Below are 20098 nucleotides of genomic sequence, written 5' to 3'. Positions count from 1 at the left end.
TCTATACGGGTCAAATCTTTCCTCAAAGTGAGTACATGATTGGAGGAAAATATTTCCAAAGCCTTCACATTTTACAGGCTTCTTATTCTATATTTCTGATGTCCACATTTATTCCCATTTATTATTTTTTTTCAAAATCATCACATTTAAAATTTAACACTAACAACTCTCTAATTCTTAGCACATTCATTCTTTCGACCGATCATTTTAATAACCATCTTTTCATCTTCCATCCTTGATCCTGTTGTTTCACACACTGACAAGAAGTGTAAAAGAGACTTATTGACTCCATCTGACAGAATAGTTTTTCTAGGACCAGGCACATTAATAGAAAATGGGAAATGGTTCCTGGAGGTTGTTTTCAAAAATCTGCACAGCATAAAAATTAATAACAGTTGAGTCACCCGGGGCAGGAAAGGGGAAATAGTAACACATTTCTCATAAAGAACAAACTTTTGAACTTTATGTACTTGTTTTTCTCTCAGAAATAACAGCAGTTTTATCCACTTTGGTACAAAATGATCAGGAAGGCTCCATTTTTTATAGGAAAACTACTTTTCAAGAACCATGATTTTGTGTCTCCAGCAAACTTGGAGGCGAAATCCCAAAATGAAGGAAATCTTCAAATCCAGGGAAATCTCTGGCAGCCCTACTCAGAATGAGAAACCTCCATAGCTCTGTGCACTCAGAAATAAATAGAAATCCGGGCGTCGCCATGGCCACTTTCCTGAAGAGAGAATGGAGTTTCTTCGGCCCACAATGATCCCTGGCGTGACAGCAGAAAATGGGGTATGAATCCTGCAGCTGCTGGGAAAGACTGTCTGTACCGTTACCCAAGGAAAACACAAGCCACACTAACCATATAACAGCAGCGGGAGAACTGAAGGCTCGCTGCACATTCATATCGAATGTGAGTGAATCCTGACGATTTGATGGGTTCACTTTAGCTCGCTTTGAGAGAAGGGGCAATATTGCTATGACAATCGAACTAAATATCTGTTTCTTTTTATGTCTTAGGAAATGCTAAGCAGTGAAAATAGGAAAGATGAAAGCATTTTGTATTTTAAATAGGATAAAATAAATATTTGGATTCAAAGAAACGGCTTGAAAAAGAAAAGTAATGCAATAGTATTCTTGGTTATAAATAGATCTCCTTCGACCCACATATAGGTTTCTCTTTGGGCAAATAGCGAGTGTGTTTTCTGTTCTATACTGGTGTTGCTTTTCTCAAGGATCTTAGTGAGTCAGCTTGGAACCTGCGAAAGAAGAAACAAGCAGTAATTTAGCACAGACAATAGGAAAATCACCAACACAATTATTGCATTTCATTGTTTGCCATAGAGCCGCATGGAGCTGTTGAGCCTTGAAATGTTTCTGACTAAAATAAGGATTTTTCGGCTGCTTTCCTGGTTAGATGTCTACTGCCTGCTTGGAATAAAAATATCTGCTGTAACTCAACTATTGCATTACAAACTGAGGAAATCCTCTAATGCTTGAATAAAACTAGATTTTCTTTCGAACATTTGCTGATGGCTGCATCTAGAAAGAGTGTGTATTCTGCAAACTTCCAAACCAGAATAAAGTTCTGAACCAATTTAATTTTGATGGAGTAAGAAAGGAGGGAAGATGTAATATTTAGGAAACTCTATCACTTAATTTGCTTTGTTATCTGGATCCTTGATAACATGTTCAAAAATAGGACACATTATTCACCTTGAGCTAAATCACGAGCACTGATCCCTGGTTTCCAGTGGTATATGGCTCAGAGGTAAAGCAAAGGGAAAATCTTTCTTTCTCTAGGGAAATCTTGACATATTGCCAAGTGAATGAGCAATATGTAAATCAGTATATACAGTATTATCCCATTTTGGTAAAGTATAAAAATATAGCAAATATATTAAATCGCGTAGAACTTGGTAAAATTAGTATGTAGGTGATATGTTTATATAAGAGTGATTTATACATGGAGGTGTGATATGCATTTGTATGGATGATACATGCATATGTCTTCTATCAGTGTGTGCCACATGTACGCAGATGGAAAGAGGATGAGAAGAAAGACTGGAGTGGCGTGAACCAAAATGGTTATCTTTGGACATATTGGTCTTTTGTCTTTGGGCTATCTGTAACTTTCTAAAATTTCTGCAAGGAGAATGTATAAGTTTTTAAAATGAGTATCCTGTTTACCTTCCAAGATTCACTCTTTACACCCTGCTGTGTTCTGTGGATGGCTGAAATGTATGGACTGCGTCTATGGGTTCAAATGATTGGTTTGGCCAATTGGATCTCAGTTTGGTTTGGCCGTTGGGGAGCACTTGCAGGAAATTCCAGGAGAAGTCAGAGTGATGCTGGGTGTTTGTTTCCCTGGCTCTTTGCCAGTGGTGTCATTGAGGATGACTCTATCCCTTGACCAAGGGTCATGGCTCCTCGTAGGCGCTTACTTGCAGACACTCTCCCTGTCTCTACAAGTCTCCGTAATCACCCCTAACCCAAAATACTCTTATTAGTTGCTGGGGAAGTGTGCTATTCCAATACTTTCTCTATATCAGGCCCACACTTTTTAAATAATCTCTTCAATATTGCTCCACAAATAACACAATTGCATGGTCATCTCATTGGTACTGGAAACATGACTGAAATATGGGGATAATTCCTATCACTACATTTTCTGGGCCATCACTATTAATGCTCTTCATGGGATTTCATTGAGCATGGAATTCACTGTAGATATAATGGATTCATTCAAGACATACTCATATAACATTACACATTGCAATGGAATTTCTGTAAGAAAAGTCAGTGCTTGAACTAGGTCTTGGGATAGACCCGAACAGTGTTATGAGTCTTTCACTTTTTTGGGACATGAAGTCATTCTGAAAGTTTGGGGAGTCCTGGATTGTCTTTATAACCATCCTGAAATGAACTCATTTTCTCTTCTCCTTTCTAACTTTAATCCATTTTTACCCATGGTCTTTCCTGATGCTGCCAATGTCTTTCCCATCCAGATTTGCCAGATGTCCTGGGAGCAGGGAAGACTTTCCGTACCTGTGACGAGAATCAGCTGGCATAGGCAGTATAAAAGAAGATTCTTATTTTTTAAGAAATTGGAAAATGATTTTCTTTTTCAAGAAACAAAACAGACTTCCTCTTCTGACAGTGATGAAATCACTGGAAGCAGATTTAACCTCCTGTCTGAAATGACCTGTATATGAGGAAGCTACCCAAGGCCCAGGAAAGAAGCATTGCAAAAGGCAAATTAAACAATTCCTGGAGCTTACATGTGGCCAGGAATGCTGTTTTCTCTGACCAGCCAGACTAGGATGGACCTCGCAATACACAGGGCAAAAGGATGAGTACATAGAAGGCTATTGCCTCAGTAGTGGGACCAAATTAGTCCTATGCTAACGGCTGTGCTGAGATGGCCTGACAAAGCCTACGAGCAAGCTGTAAAAGAATCAGACTGCTCCCCAGGAACTTAACTATGTTCCAGAAAGTAACGCATACATATTTACAGGAACACCAAAACTTCCAGGAATCAACACCAGAAAATCACAATGCTGGGCAATCATTCAAAAATTGCCGGCTATGCAAAGAAGTGGGGGAAAAAAACCCGTAACCAAAAAAATAATCAATCAATAGAAATAGATTCAGTAATGATAAAGATGATAAAATTAGTACACAAAGACATTTAAACAGTCGCTGTGACTATATTTTAGTTGTTTAAGAAGGTATAAGAAAGCATGAGCATGTTAATGCAAGACATAAAAGATATTTTAAAAACCCAGTTGAACATCTGAAGATGAAAACTGCAGTATCTTAAGTAAAAAATATATTTGACAGGATTATCAGCAGATCAGACATTGTAGAATAAAAGAGCAGAAAATTAGAAAATGCAGCAAAACAAAGTAGCAAAAATGAAACAGAGAGAGGAAAAAAAAGGAACAATTTCAAGAGGAATAATATATTTGTATTGTAGTCCCAGAAAGACAGAGTGTTAAAAAACACTTGAAAATATAGTGGCTGAAAATTTTCAAACTTAATGAAAACAATACTCCCAGAATCAAGAAGCTTAATGAATTTCAAGAAAAATAATCATGAGGAAAACTACACTAAGGCATGAATTATAAAAGAAAACAAGTGATAAATTAAATTTTATCAAAATTAAAAACCTTTCTCTTCAAATGATACTGCTAGGAAAATAGGCAAGCTGCGGACTGGGAGAAAATATGTGTAAAGCATATATTCAACTGAGGACTTGTACCTAGAATATACAAAGAACACTTAGAGCTGAATGATAAGAAACAACTCAATAAAAAAACTGGTAACAGATTGGAGCAGACGCTTCACTCAGTAAGATAATAGAGCAGCATATGACGCATACACAGATGCTCAACATCACTAGCTGTTGTAAAGATGCAGAATAAAACCACAATGAGGTACCACCACACATTTATTGGAATGTCTAAAAGGTTTAAAAGGCTGATAATGCCAAATGTTGGCAAGATAAGGAACAACTGAAATGCTCATACAGTCTTGATGGAAATGTGAAATGGAACAACAGTTTTGGAAAACAAGTTTGCAGTTACTTGAAAATTAAACACAAGCTACCATATGATGCAGCAGTTTTACTCCTAGGTATTTACTTAAGAGAAATGAAAGCACACTTCCGCACAAACACTTGTACACAAACATTCACAGCAGGTTTATTTGTAATAGCCAAAAACTGGAAACAACCTAAATGTCTGCTTTCGGCTGAATTATGTTCCCCTCAAAATTCATATGTTGAAGTCTTAACAGCCAATACATCTGAATGTGACTGTATTTGGTGATAGGGCCTTTAAAGAGATGACTGAGAGGCTGGCTCAGTGGTATAGTGGTTAAGCTTGTACACCTTGCTTTGGTAGCCTGGGGTCCACAGGTTTAGATCCTGAGAACAGACCTACACACGGTTCATCAAGCCATGCTGTGGTGGTGTCCCATATACAAAATACAGGAAGATTGGCACAGATTTTAGCTCAGCAACAATCTTCCTCAAACAGAAAGAGGAAGATTCGGCAGCAGATATTAGTTCAGGGCCAATCTTCCTCACCAAAAAAAGAAATAAATTAAAGAGATGATTAAGTTAAATGAGGCTGTGAGGGTGGGCCCTGATCCAATCTTACTGGTGTCCTTGTAAGAAGATGACATTTGGGGGCTGGCCCAGTGGCATAGTGGTTCGGTTTCATGCACTCCACTTCAGTGGCCTGGGGTTCTCAGGTTCAGATTCTGGGCATGGGCCTACACACCACTCATCAAACCATGCTGTGGTGGTGTCCCACATACAAAATAGAGGAAGATTGGCACAGATGTTGGTTCAGGGCCAATCTTCCTCACCAAAAAAAAAAAGAAGAAGAAGAAGATGACATTTGGACACACAAAGAGATGCCAGGAATGCATGCATACAGAGGAAGACCATGCAAAGATTCAGCAAGAAGGTAGCCATCTGCAAGCCAAGGAGAGAGGCCTCAGAAGAAACCAAACCTGCCAAGAGAAGCCTCCTCAGGAGAAACCAAACTTTGATCTTGGACTTGTAGCCTTCAGAACTGTGAGAAAATAAGTTTCTGTTGTTTAAGCCACCCAGTCTGTGATATTTTGTTATGACAGCCCTAGTAGACTGGTACAATGTCTATAAACAGGTAGATAAACAAATTGCTGTACATCCATACAGTAGAATACTACATAACCATAAAAAAGACAAACAATTCATATGTGCTACAATATGGATGAATCTCAACATACGCTGAGTGAAAGAAGCCAGACCAAAAATGAGTATGTGTTCTATAACATGGATGCATTCTGTATAAGATTCTAAACAATGCAAACTCATCTATAGTGACAGATAGCAGACCTGTAGTTGCCTAGGGAAGCAAGGGGGCTTAAGGATTCCCAAGGGGCATGAGGAAACTATGTGTGTGTGGGGTGGATGTATTCACTGCTTGGCTGGAGGTTTGCTGAGTGCACACAAGTCAAAAGTCATCCAAGTGTACTCTTTAAATAGGTACAGCTGATTGTGTGTCAAGCATACATACAATAAAGCTGTCATTTTTTTAACAAGAGAATCAGTTGACATAAATAGCTTGATATTTTTCCATCCACAAGAGCTGCCACCCACTGTCAGTGTGACCATGCCACAAGCAGAAGGAAAGAGGAACCTGCACATGTCGTCCCCGTTTTATTAAGTTGCTCCTAGTGATTCCAAAAGACGCGTTTCCCAAAGTGGTCTGCCTTGGACTAGGAAGACTGAGAAGCTGGAAGTGAAGGGGACCTGAAAAGCCAGCGGAAGAGTGACGTAAGGCTTCCCTGCGGCTGCGGCCGCTGCAGACAGCTGGCTCGACTCGTCCCGTGACAGCAAAGGTTTCCACAATTATAAGCCCACTCATCGTTTCTTCCAAACATTGAAAAAAAAAATCTGTCAAGCTTCATAATGAGAAACCAAATAAGTGGCAGCAAGCAAAACAAACCCGCTATGGCAAGGAATTGCTGTTTGTCCAAGGGCAGTATTGCAAGTCCTAAATCTTGTGTCCCTTTTGCCATAACTTCCCTTTTTCTCACCACTTCACATGCAAAAACACATCCTCATAGGCGTGTTTGTGTTGAGGACCCCACAGTCAGGGACACTAATAACAAGTGTGAAGAGTGGACTTGAGGCAGGAAAATGAAGGACTTACCCTTTGAGATGCTTTCACTTCTCACAGAAATTGCAGGTGCATTAACTCATTTGATTTCCCGCAAATTGCTTGTAAAGCACACAGCAGCCGCATGATCTTCCCGGTGTGACTGTTGGGGAGAGAGTGGAACACAGAGGCATTAAGTGGAGTGAGGCATTCTTGTCACGGCCAACTCAGCTGTGAACATCCGGCGGGACCCAAAGCAACTCTGTTGTGATTTGTTACCTGTTTAACCGCACCCTGAGCCAGTCGGGCTCCAGCCCTCTCTCTGAAGTGTCTAGAGTCCTATGGAGGAAACCTTTTCATTGTCAGGGACTGTACCGGAATTTGGTGCTAAATACTCAATTATTAAATAAGAAGATGAACTTTAAGGAAACTGTCAATGCAAAAATAAAGACAAAGAATCAGAAGCGAAGACATGAGTCAGTCCGCTCGCTGTTTGTTTACCGCGCATTAGCAGAAACCATCAATATAATCAGCATACTTCCAACTGAAAAGACGCCACATTAAACGACTTACATGAAGCACTTTGAAGAGCATGAATAATATTTTCAGGTAACAACGCGAGAACGGAGTCTTCCATTATCCTGAGTTTTTTCCTCCTGCATTAGCTGAAGTATCTTCAAGCTGGAGAGAACCAGAGACTTCCGCTAGTATAATAAAAACATAAATAATTAAAATGACTTAGGTTGTCCCTTCCTCTAACATTTCCTATCCAAAAAGGCCATAAATCATTTCAATAAAAATCTCTCATTTCTGTAATCCCTGGATCTGTATTTAGGTTTATGTGCTTCTGTTTGATGTATGCGTCTGACAACACAAGAATTAAACTGCGTTTTACAAGGTCCTAGATGTGTGACCACCGCTCAGGACTTCCAGCAAATGGAGGCCACAAAAAAACAGGCTTTGCAGGAGACCACCCACCGCTTTCTTCTTCTTCCAGAGATTCCGTCCTCCATGCTCTGAACCAGCGTGTGAGCCACAATTAATGAACTCTAGTTAAGGACTCTTTGAGATCAGGCTGTGGGAGCAACGACAGCCAGAACCCAGCCTACGAAGTGCCTGATACCTGAGATCCTTTGTTTTGTCAAATACTCAAACATAATTATGCATGGTTAATTCTATTTTCTCCATTTTACAGACTTAAAATGATAATGGACTTGTCTATTTCTCCATAAATAATTAGGAGAACCTGGACTGGGATCAAGTTCTTTCTGATTTAAAGATCTCATCAATAAAACCTTTCTTTTTTTAAAAAAAAATTAAAAGGTGACTCTGGTCCGGTTAGTTTTAGAAAAGGCTATGAGATGTCAGTTGCTTTAAATGTTCTCTTCAGAGCAAGATTCTGACCACGTGTTAAGGGAGATGGGGAAGGCAGTCTGCTGTTAAACTTCTTTAGGGAAAGTAGTTTCCCACATTGCTTTGCCGTCCAACCTTGGACTATTCTAAAAAAGTCAATTCAGTTCTGAAACGTTGCTCACCCTCCGAGCAGCCTCTTCTAGTTCTACTCAATCCCATCTAGACAGTACCTAGTAGTGCAAAAAGTTATACATACCAAGTGTATGAACATGACATGGCTAACCCATTCCTTTCAGGCAGTTTCTCAGCTTGTATGTGTTACAACAAGATGGACTTTGACATAATAATTCCTATGAACCACGGGCAGCTGGGCAAAGCAGAAAAGGAATAGATCTGAGAGTCAGACATAATTGGATGCAAATTGCAGCTTCATCATTTAACAACTGATTGACCTTAACAAAATCACTTAACCTCTCAGATTGTTTATTTCCTCATCTAGAAAATGGGTTAATACCACTCACTTCCTACATATTGGTATGAGTTTTAAATAAGACAGTGCAAGTAAGATGTTTAGATGATGAAGAAGATGATAAATTAAAGATTGTAACCATATCATTATGATAATAGAATATATAGGTATAAATAATCCCAATTAGTGTAGAATTAGTTTGATCCCCTCCATGTAAATATGTAGACTTACTAAGAAAACATCTCTCAACATATTCCTCCATACAACTTCCACTTGTGCGAGAACAATGCCGTGTGGTCTGAAGTAAGCTGAGGAAATATTGAGCACTGTGAATATCTCCAAACTTGGAAGAACAGGGTTAAGAACTAGAAACAAAAAAGATGAACACCTTTTGATTCTATAATAAAAGGATAGAGCAAAAAGTAGGTATCCTTCAATTTGCTTTTTCCCTTCTAACTTGGCTCTCTGATACCATCATGCATATTTTTGACATGTGCATAACATCCTCCTAATCTGGAAGGGAAGTGCTAGAAGCAAGAGATGACATTTGGGAGAGATACTTACAAAAATCTCTTTGGAGTCATTTTTTGGCAGTTGAACTTCAACTTGAGCAAATTAAGACAGAAAAATATGCATGTAAATGACTCAAACTAAATCTCCTGATTCAAAGACCGTCTATTTAAAGTAACTTCACATTAAAGTAGTTAATGCACCAACAAAGTGGGGAGAACAAGTTAAATTTGAGAGGGATAATCCAGTTCTCTGGGGTTTACTTCTATAGGGGAGGAGTGCATTTTTCCCTCTACTCTTTTGAGTTCTTGGCTAAGACTCTGTCATAAAAGATAGATTAACAAGAGAAAAACAAACAGAAGTTTATTAACATGTACACCTCATGTGCACGTGGGAGATACCCAGGGAAAAATGAGTACCTCACAGAGGTGGCTTAGAACTCTAGTTTGTATAGCATGTTTAAGACAGAACAACAAATTTGTAGAGAAATGACCAGACAAAGGTTTGGCTATGTCTTGTCTTCCAGAGTTGGCAAACTGTGTGAAGGAAAACTAATGGTAGATAAAGGCTAGTTAGTAGAGTTTGCTATATAGTTTCCTCTAGTGCCATCACAAGGCTGATAGGGTCAAAAATTGTCTCCAGTGATTAACTTTCATCCTTCCTGCTAGAGAAGGGCGGGGGGGGGCGGGGGCGGGGGGGGGACACTTTTGAAATTTATGTCCTGCTTTTTTTTAGGCAAATAGGAGAGGGCAGGGATCTTTTCTTTTTTCTTTTATTTATTTTAGGAAGATTAGTCTTGAGCTAACTGCTGCCAATCCTCCTCTTTTTGCTGAGGAAGACTGGCCCTGAGCTAACATCCATGCCCATCTTCCTCTACTTTATATGTGGCACTCCTACCACAGCATAGCATGCCAAGTGGTGCCACGTCCGCACCCAGGTTCCAAACCAGCGAATCCCGGGCCTCAAAGAAGCAGAACATGCACACTTAACCGCTGCGCCACAGGGCTGGACCCAACTGGAACTTTCATACATTGCTAGTGGGGATACAAAATGGTGCAGCCACTTTAGAAAACAATTTCAAAGTGTTGTATAAAGTTAAATATACATTTACCATACAAACCAGCTATCCTGCTGTTAGGATTTATGGAAGAGAAATGAAAACATCTGTCCACACAGACCTGTACATGAATGTTTGTAGCAGCTTGATTCATGATAGCCAAAAACTGGAAACAATGCAAACGTTGATCAACAGGTGAGTGGATTAACAAATTATGGGATATCCACAGTATATTTAGCAATAAAAAAGAATGATATATGGATTTACACAAAATATTATGCTAAGTAAAAGAAGTAAAACACAAAATACTACATACTGCATGATTCCATTTGTATGAAATTATAGAAGAGGCAAAACTATAGAGGTGGGAAATAGATCAGTGCCTGCCTGTGCTAGAGTTTGGGCAAAAAGTTCCAGTTATGATTGGAAAACTATTAGAAATAATCAACGACTACAGCAAAGTTGCAGGGTATAAAATCAACTTACATAAATCAGCATTTCTATACTCTAACAACAAACTAACAGAAAAAGAACTCAAGAACACAATACCATTCACAATCGCAACAAACAGGATAAAATATCTTGGGGTAAATTTAACCAAGGAAGTGAAAGACCTATACAATGAAAACTATGAGACTTTCCTGAAAGAAATTGATGACGACATAAAGAGATGGAAAGACATTCCATGCACATGGATTGGAAGAATAAACATAGTTAAAATGTCCATACTACCTAAAGCAACCTACAGATTCAACGCAATCCCAATCAGAATCCCAATGACATTTACGGAAATAGAACAAAAAATCCTAAAATTCATATGGGGCAACCAAAGACCCCGAATTGCTAAAGCAATCCTGAGGAAAAAGAACAAAGCTGGAGGCATCACAATCTCTGACTTCAAAACATACTACAAAGCTACAGTAATCAAAACAGCATGGTACTGGTACAAAAACAGGTGCACAGATCAATGGAACAAAACTGAAAGCCCAGAAATAAGTAAAGAAATAAAACTACACATCTATGGACAGCTAATCTTCGACAAAGGAGCGAGGGCCTACAATGGAGAAAAGAAAGTCTCTTCAACAAATGGTGCTGGAAAAAGTGGACAGCCACATGTAAAAGGATGAAAATTGTCCATTCTTTTCCACCATTCACAAAAATAAACTCAAAATGGCAGTACACTCTTTGACATCAGTATCAAAAGGATCTTTTCAGACACCATGTCTTCTCAGACAAGGGAAACAATAGAAAGAATAAACAAATGGGACTTCATCAGACTAAAGAGCTCCTTTAAGGCGAGGCAAAACAGGATTGAAACAAAAAAAAACCCCCACCAGTTTGGAAAAAATATTTGCAAGTCATATATCTGAAAAAGGGTTAATCCCCATACTATATAAAGAACTCACACAACTCAATAACAAAAAATCAAGCAATCCAATCAAAAAATGGGCAGGAGACATGAACAGACATTTCTCCAAAGAAGATATGCGGATGGCCAATAGGCACATGAAAAGATGCTCATCATCACTAATCATCAGGGAGAAGCAAATCAAAACTACACTAAGATATCACCTTACACCCATTAGAATGACAAAAATATCTAAATCTAATAGTAACAAATGTTGGAGAGGTTGTGGAGAAAAAGGAATCCTCATACACTGCTGGTGGGAATGCAAACTGGTGCAGCCACTATGGAAAACAGTATGGAGATTTCTCAAAAAATTAAAAATGGAAATACCATATGACCCAGCCATCCCACTATTGGGCATCTATCCAAAGAACTTGAAATCAGCAATTCCAAAAGTCCCAAGTACCCTTATGTTCATTGCAGCATTATTTACAATAGCCAAGATGTGGAAGCAACCTAAGTGCCCATCAACTTATGATTGGATAAAGAAGATATGGTATATATATACAATGGAATGCTACTCAGCCATAAAAAGGATAAAATCGTCCCATTCACAACAACATGGATGGACCTTGAGGGTATTATGTTAAGTGAAATAAGCCAGATAGAGAAAGACAATCTCTGTATGACTCCACTCATCTGTGGGAGTTAAACATGTAGACAAAAAGAACAGATTAGTGGTTACCAGGGGAAAGGGGGAGAGGTGGTGGGCACCAAGTGTGAAGTGGTGCACCTACAACACTACTGACAAACAGTAATGCACAACTGAAATTTCACAAGGTTTTAAACTATCATAATCTCAATAAAAAGTTAAAAAAAAAGTTCTGGTTACATAACAGCACAAGGAAACATTGAGTTCGATGGTCGTCAGAAGACTGCATACAATGGCTAAAATCTATCAGACTTAACATGGGTGCATTTAACTACACACAAATTCCACCTCAATAAAACTGGGTAAAACATATAGAATTCATGAATGAGTAAATAAAGGTAGGAACAGCTGGCAGTAAATGCTAAGTCTATTGATGTATAGAATAAATTTTAAATAACTGTTAACAACTTCAGTTGACAAACAGAATTTAGATATTATATTTCCTACAAAAATGTATGTAATGTTAACTAAAATAACTATCATTTTAATAGACAGGGACAGAATTTCCAGATCATGCCCTTAAAAACATAGAAAAGACAAAAATAAAGAAAATGTAAAATTATTGTTTAATATAAAGTTCAAGAATAAAAGCATTGACAAAGAGGCTTATTTTCTTATTAAAGAAAGGTATGGAACATAATGAAGATACACTTGCCATAAATCTTTAGGTTACTAAAAGCTATGACCTTAATAAAAAACTCATACCTATATGCATATGTACCTCATATCAAAAGTTACTGAAATTAAAAGAAAAACTGACAAAAATAAAATAGCTATTAGAGACCTTATAAGATCATAATTGGACATTAACATTGTAAACAGAAATAAACAAGATAATTGAGTGTTTAAACAAAAAGAATAATGTAGTGTGGAGTTTTAATGTGTGTAAAAGTAAAACGTATGACAACAATAGTACAAAGACTGGTAGGTGTGAAACGGAAATATACTATTATAAGATTCTTATACTATATGTGAAATGGTATAATATTGCTTAAAAAGAGATTGTAATAAGTTAAAAGTGTATATTATAAACCCCAAATCAACCACTAAAATAATGAAGTGTTATAGCTAATAGTACAACAAAGGAGATAAAATAGAAAAATAAAAGAAATACCCAATTAATCTCAAAAAGAGCAGGAGAAAAGGTACATGGGAATAAAACCCAGATAAAATAAATAGAAAACCAATAGGAACATGATGGACATATAGCTAGTCATATCAATATTGCATTAAATGTAAAAAGTCTAAACACCATAATTAAAAGGCAGAGATTTTCAGATTGGCTAAAAAAGCAAGATTCTACCATATGCTGTCTACTAGAACATATATTAAATATAAAGTCACAAAATTTTAAAAGTAAAAGATGGAAAAATATATACCATGCTAACATGAAACAGAAGAAACATAGAGCGGCTATATTAATTTCACACAAAATAGATTTCAGAGAAAAACTATTACCAGAGATAAAGCAGTGTATTTCATAATGATAAAAGCATCAGTTCAAGAGGAGGACATAAAAATTCTGAAAGTTTGTATAACTAATAATAGAGCTTCAAAATGCACGAAGCACAAGCCCTAGAACTGCAAGAAGAAAAAACATAATCCACAAATATAATAGGAGACTTCAATGCTCATTTCACAATTATTGATAGAATAGGCAGAAAGAAAATCAGTACGGATACAGAAGAATCAAGCACTATCAACCAACTTGACCTGATCAATATTTTTAGACACTCAACACAACAAGATCAGAATCCACATTCTTTTCCAATGCACAAGGAACACTTAGCAAGATACACTGTATTCTGAAACAAACCTAGATAGATACATTTTAAAGAATTCTCAAAAACTATGTTATCTGTCAAAATAGAATTAAACTAAAAATAAATGAAAGATATCAGGAAAATCAACAAATACGAGGAAACCACATAACATATCTCCAAGTAACTTATGTGTCAAAGAAGAAATAAAAAAGGAGATTAAAAAGTATTGAAATAAATGAAAATGATAGCATAACATCTAAAAATGTGTGGGATGCCACTGAAACAGTATTTAGGGGAAAATTTATAGCATTAAATGTACATATTAGAAAAAAAAGAAAGGTTTCAAATCAATGACCTAAGCTTCTACCTTAACAAACTAGAAAAAGAAGTACAAATTGAACACAAACTAAAGAAAGAAAATGATACAGATTAAAATAAAAATCAATGAATTAGGAAAACAATAGATAAAGGCAAGAAACCCATAGCTGATTCTTTGAGAAGATCAACAAAACTGATAAATTTCTAGGCAAACAGATCAGGAAAAAAGAGAGAAGACACAAATTACCATTATCAGGATTAAGAGATCTAATATCATCACAGTTAGGACACACGCTGGAAGGATATTAAGGGAATATAATGAGCAGTTTTATGCCAACATATCTGACTGCTCAGATCAATTTCACAAATTCCTTGAGAGACACAAACCACCAAAGCCCCCTCAAGAACTAGAACAGACCTATTTCTATTAAAGAAGCTGAAATTGTGTTTTAAAAGCTTCCCATGAAGAAAACACCTGGCCAAGATGATTTCACTTGTGAAGTATACCAAACATGTAAGATAAACCAATTTATTTATGCACCATCGCTTCCAGAATACTGAAGGGAGCAAATAGTTCCAAATTCCTTCCATGAGGGCAATATTGCCTGAAACCACACCCAGATAAAGACATTACAAAAAAATTAAACTACAGATCAATGTTTTTCATGAAAAGGCATGCAAAAACTCTAAACAAGATTTCAGCAAATAAAATCCAAGAATACAAAAAAGGATAACACATACGTCCAACTGACGTTTATCCCAGAAATGTAAAGTAGTTTTAACCATTGGAAAATTAATCATTAACATATTACATTTGTTCATATTAGCAAACTTAAAAATAAAAATAATATGACTATCTCAATAGAGACAGAAAGTACTCAACAAAATCTATGATCTATTCCTAATAAAAATCCTCAGCAAATTAAGAATAGAAGAGAACTACCCCAACATGATAAAAGGCATCTATGAAAAACCTGCAGCTAACATCACACTTAATTGATGAAAGATAGAATGCTTTTCCCTGAGTGAGGGAACAAGACAAGGATGCTTGCTCTCTTTAATTGTATTCAATGTTGTACTGGAAATTCTAGCCACTACAGTAGACAAGAAAAATAAATAAATTTACATTAGAAAGGCAGATATAATATATAAAGACATATAAATATATCTTTATTTGTAGAAGACATGATCATCTCAGTAGATATCTGACAGAAATGTCAAAAAAGCTCTAGAATTAATAAATAATTAGAACAAGATTGCAGGATACAGAATCATTATTTAAAACTCAATTGTATTCCTATATATTAGCAACAAACATCAGAATTTGAAATTTACAAGTTGATATCATTTGCAATAGCTTTAAATATATAAAATACTTTGGAATAAACAAAAAAGTGCAAGAAGTACACACTGAAAAGTACAAATATTTCTTAGAGAAATAATAGAAGACGTAAATCAATGGACAGATACGCCCTGCTCATGGTTTGGAGGACGGACTATTGATAAGATGTCAGTTCTCCCCAAACTGATCTATAGAGTCTAGCAAACCCAGTCAAAATATCTGCAAGCCTTTTTGATTCTAAAATTAATGGAAATGCAAAGCATATAGAATAGAAAAAACAACTTTGAAGAAAAACGAGAGTTGGAGGACTTCCACCACCAGATTCAAGACACAGTAAGAATGAACAGTAATCGAACATTTCGGTATTGGACTCGAGATAGACAAATAGATCAATGAGACTGAATAGAAAATTCAGAAATAAGCTATCAAATACAGTCAAGTGCTTTTTTGGCAAAAGTATTAAAGTAGTTTAATAGAGAAACAACAGGTTTTTTCAACAAATTGTGCTAGAATAGTTGGATATCTAGTAGCAAAACAACAAGAAAAAGAACTTCGATCTATACTATATACAAAAAATAACTTAAACTGGATTATAGAATCAAGTCTAAAACATAAACTATAAAACTTCTAGGAAAAAGCAGGAGGAAATCATCGCACTATTTGCCTATGTTAGGCAAAGATTTCTTAGGTATGATGCTAAAAGCATGATCCATAAAAAAATCAAAATTGCCAAATTGAACTTCATCAAAATTAAGAACTTCTATTGTTCCAAAGAATAGAAGAAAATGAAAAGACTTCAAAAACTGGGAGAAAATATTTGCAAATCACACATCAGATAAGGGATTTTGTATTGGTTGTTACTGCTGCATAGAAACTATCCCCCCAAATTAGGAGTTTAACACAATACATTTATCATCTCACAATTTCTATGAGTCAGAATCTTGGCATGGTTCACCTGAGTCTTTTGCTTCAGGGTTTTTCACAAGGCTACAATCAAGGTGTCAGCCAGGAATGCAACCTCATCTGAAGGCTCAAAGGGAAGGACCCACTTCCAAGCCCTCTCGCATGGCTGTCAGCAGGATCCAGTTTCTCAAGGGCTTTTGGGCTGAGGGCCTCAGTTTCTCATCCGTAGTTGGCCAGAAGTCACCTAAAGTTCTTTGCCATGGGCATCTCTCCAACCTGCTTCACCAGAGCAGCATGCAAGAAGACCCAGAGAGAAACTGCCAGTCAGAGAGAGTACCAGTAAAATGGGAGTCACAATCTTTTGTAACCTAATCTCAGAAGTTTTACTTCATGTATGAAGACATGCCAATGGCACATAAGCACATGAAAAATGCTCAACACCATTGGTCATTAGGGAAATGCAAATTAAAACCTTAATGAGATATCACTGCAAACCCATTGGAATGTCTAAAATTGAAAAGACAGGTGTTGGAAGGAGATAGAACAATTGGAGTTCTCATACACCGCTGGTGGATAGGAGAAATGGCACAATCCCTGTGGAAAATCATTTGGCAGTTGCTAAAATATTGAACATGTAATTACCATACAATTCAGCCATTCTGCACCTAGTTATTTCCTTAAGAGTAAGGAACACGTGTATCCATACAAATATATGTTCATTGCAGCTTTATTTGGAACAGTCAAAATGTGGCAACAACTCAAATTTCCATTAGCAGATGAATGGATAAACAAATTGTGGCAAATCCATACAATGAAATTCTACTCTGTAGTAACAAAGAGTGAACTATTAATGTGCTCAGTAAAATTTTTCATTATTTGCAAATTTTGTGACTGTAGCCATGAAATGCCCAAGAAATTTCAGTAAAAATCTGAAAACTAGTAGAATCAATAAGAGAAACTGGCAAATGGAAAATTATGAAATAAAATATAAAAGGTAAACTTTTTCAATATTATTAATGAATAGCTAGAAATATTATGACTAAAACTTTCCTTTTCAATACCAAAAAGTCATAATATATATAGAAACACACGTACCATGCATTACTAAGGTTTATAAGAAAAAAACTAGAAATATGTACTGAAAAACTTAATAGACAAGTAAATTGATAGATATAATTCATCCTTGGATGGGAAGATTCAAAACTGAAAAGTTTCTAAATTTCCCCCCAAATTAATTTATGAATGAAATGCAGTTCCAGTCTGAATTTCAATGCTATTTTTTGGGAGAGAGTGGTATTTGAAAACTGTCAATCTGATTTTAAAATGTATCTAAACGACAAAGTGTGGAAAAGGTTCTGAAAAAGTAGAATAATAGCCTGAAACTTATGCCATCATATTTTAAAATATACTTAATAATTTAAATTAAATTAAAATAAATTAAGTATTTAAATAGCGTCGTCATTGCACAGGACAGAAAAATGAGTGGGAAAAAATAGGACTTAAAGAAAGCTACCGAAGTATATTCATGGCATTTCAAATCTATAGTGGAAAGTGGATTATTCAATAAATAATGTTGGGGCAAATAACTGGTCATTAGAAGCACAGTAAGCATCGATGCTTACCCTTATGATGTACTCCAGATGGATTAAATTCAATATGAAAATAGGACTATAAAAAGAGCACAAGATGAAAATACAGCACAGTGTGTTTATGCTCTGTAGATGTGAAATCTTTTCTGAGCATGACACTAAATGCAGAAACTATACAAGAACAAAAGATAAATTTGACTATGGAAAAATTTTAATTTTCTGTTCTTCAAACATTTTCTATGAAAGCTAAATGACAAACTGGGAAAATATTCCATTTTATAAGCCAAAGAACTATAGCATGTAATGTACAAAGAGTTCTTCCCAATCAATAAGAAAGACTCCAATAGAAAATAGGATAAGATATAGGCAATTCGCAAATGGTCAGTCATCTAAGGAAAGATGATCAATTATACAGTAAAGAAGAAATACAAATAAAGTTTTGTATATATAATTAGCAAATTTTAAAATTCACAATATGCATGGTTGGCTACAGATATTGTTAAAAGCACATTTGTGGGCCATTTTGGACACTCTATCTTCAAGCTATTAAAAATATTAACGTTTGTCTATTCACGAACATACTAATATACGCATAAGGTAGTTGCGTGGGAAAAGCAGCTTACCAAAAAAACGTTAGAATGATCCCGATTTAAAAAAAAGTGCCCATGTGCTTGTTTGTGCATGCATGTGTGCTCAGAGAGCAAAGTCTGTAATGCTATGCTTCACAAGGACCAGCGTTAATTCTCACCCTGTAATAAAGAGAATGTGATTGCCTTGTTTGGATAGTGATGGGGCATGGGGAAGGGGCGTCTACTTTGGTTATCGGCCTTCATTTTCATCTCCTCTCTGGTTATCCTCCTTGCAGCTGCGTGCTCCTGAATGCAAGGACTCTCCGGTCCAGTTCTAACATTCAACGTCTCTCAGAGGCACGGGGAGGCGTTGCCAGCCCTGTGCTGGAGGAGAAAACTGGGAGAATGTGTTTCAGGCGCGTCTTGCTATCTGCTCCACGCACCATCTTTACTACTCCCGCCCCGTGCTGAGCGCAGAGGTGCCCAGGAGACTTGACACCAACTGAGAAGCAGAGCGTAGTATTGGTGATAAAGGTCAACATGGGTTTCGCTAGAAAGGTGAGAATGTTTTAAGCCCTATATCTTTAAAAACTATTTGTCAACCCTTTATATTCAGAACTTGTTTCCTACAATACCTAGATGCCTAGAGAAATTCAAGATTTTCTGAAACAGAATGATTTGAAGGGACCATTTTGACCCGAGTCTATTTTGACCCCTTTCCTCCCTCTTGCTTCGCTTATCTTCCCTTCCCCGTCTCATCCTGCCGTTCCCTATCTCACCCCGGACCCGTTATCCTTCTGCCTCTCCCTCTAATTTCACTCTCCACCCACCCCTTCTACTCCCCTGGCTTGCGCGCCGCTCTCCTCTCCATTGCCCCCTGCATCTGCCCCTTTTGCGCCTTTCGCTTTCCCTTCCTCTCCGTCTCCGTTCTTTTTTCCTCCTCCTTCCCAGTCCTTGTCTCATTAGCTTCCTCATTTATCTGTCTCATAAAATTCCTCCCAAGTTTCTCATTGATTTGAAAAAAATCTTAGAAGTAATTTTTTCAAATTTGTAACGAATAATACTGATAGAAATAATCAACAAAAAATAAAATTGACACTGGCAAAACCTCATGTAGTAAAATGTTCCGCTACTTCAAAACTGGGGGTTGAATCATAATATCTTGATATCAATTTTGGAACTGCAAAATTTGATCCATAAAAATTCATGGTCCCACAACTAGAAGGACCTGCAACTAAGATATACAGCTGTGTACAGGGGGAGTTTGGGGAAATAAAGCAGAAAAAAAAAAAATTCATGGTGAAGGGAAATAATGACAACAAATGAAAACTCACAATAGGAGAACTGATAATCCAAAACATTTGATGGAGAAAATATTTATTAAATGGTAAAATATTTATTAAATGATAAAATATGTGTATAAAATATAAAAATGAAACAATTCAATAAAAATATGTAAATATTAAAATTGTGTGCTATGTAAAATATTGACCCAGAGTTTAGTGTGGCATA

The sequence above is a fragment of the Equus asinus genome, chromosome 7, assembly GCF_041296235.1.
Source record: "Equus asinus isolate D_3611 breed Donkey chromosome 7, EquAss-T2T_v2, whole genome shotgun sequence".
In the NCBI taxonomy this organism is placed as follows: domain Eukaryota; kingdom Metazoa; phylum Chordata; class Mammalia; order Perissodactyla; family Equidae; genus Equus; species Equus asinus.
This window is presented reverse-complemented; position numbering follows the sequence as displayed.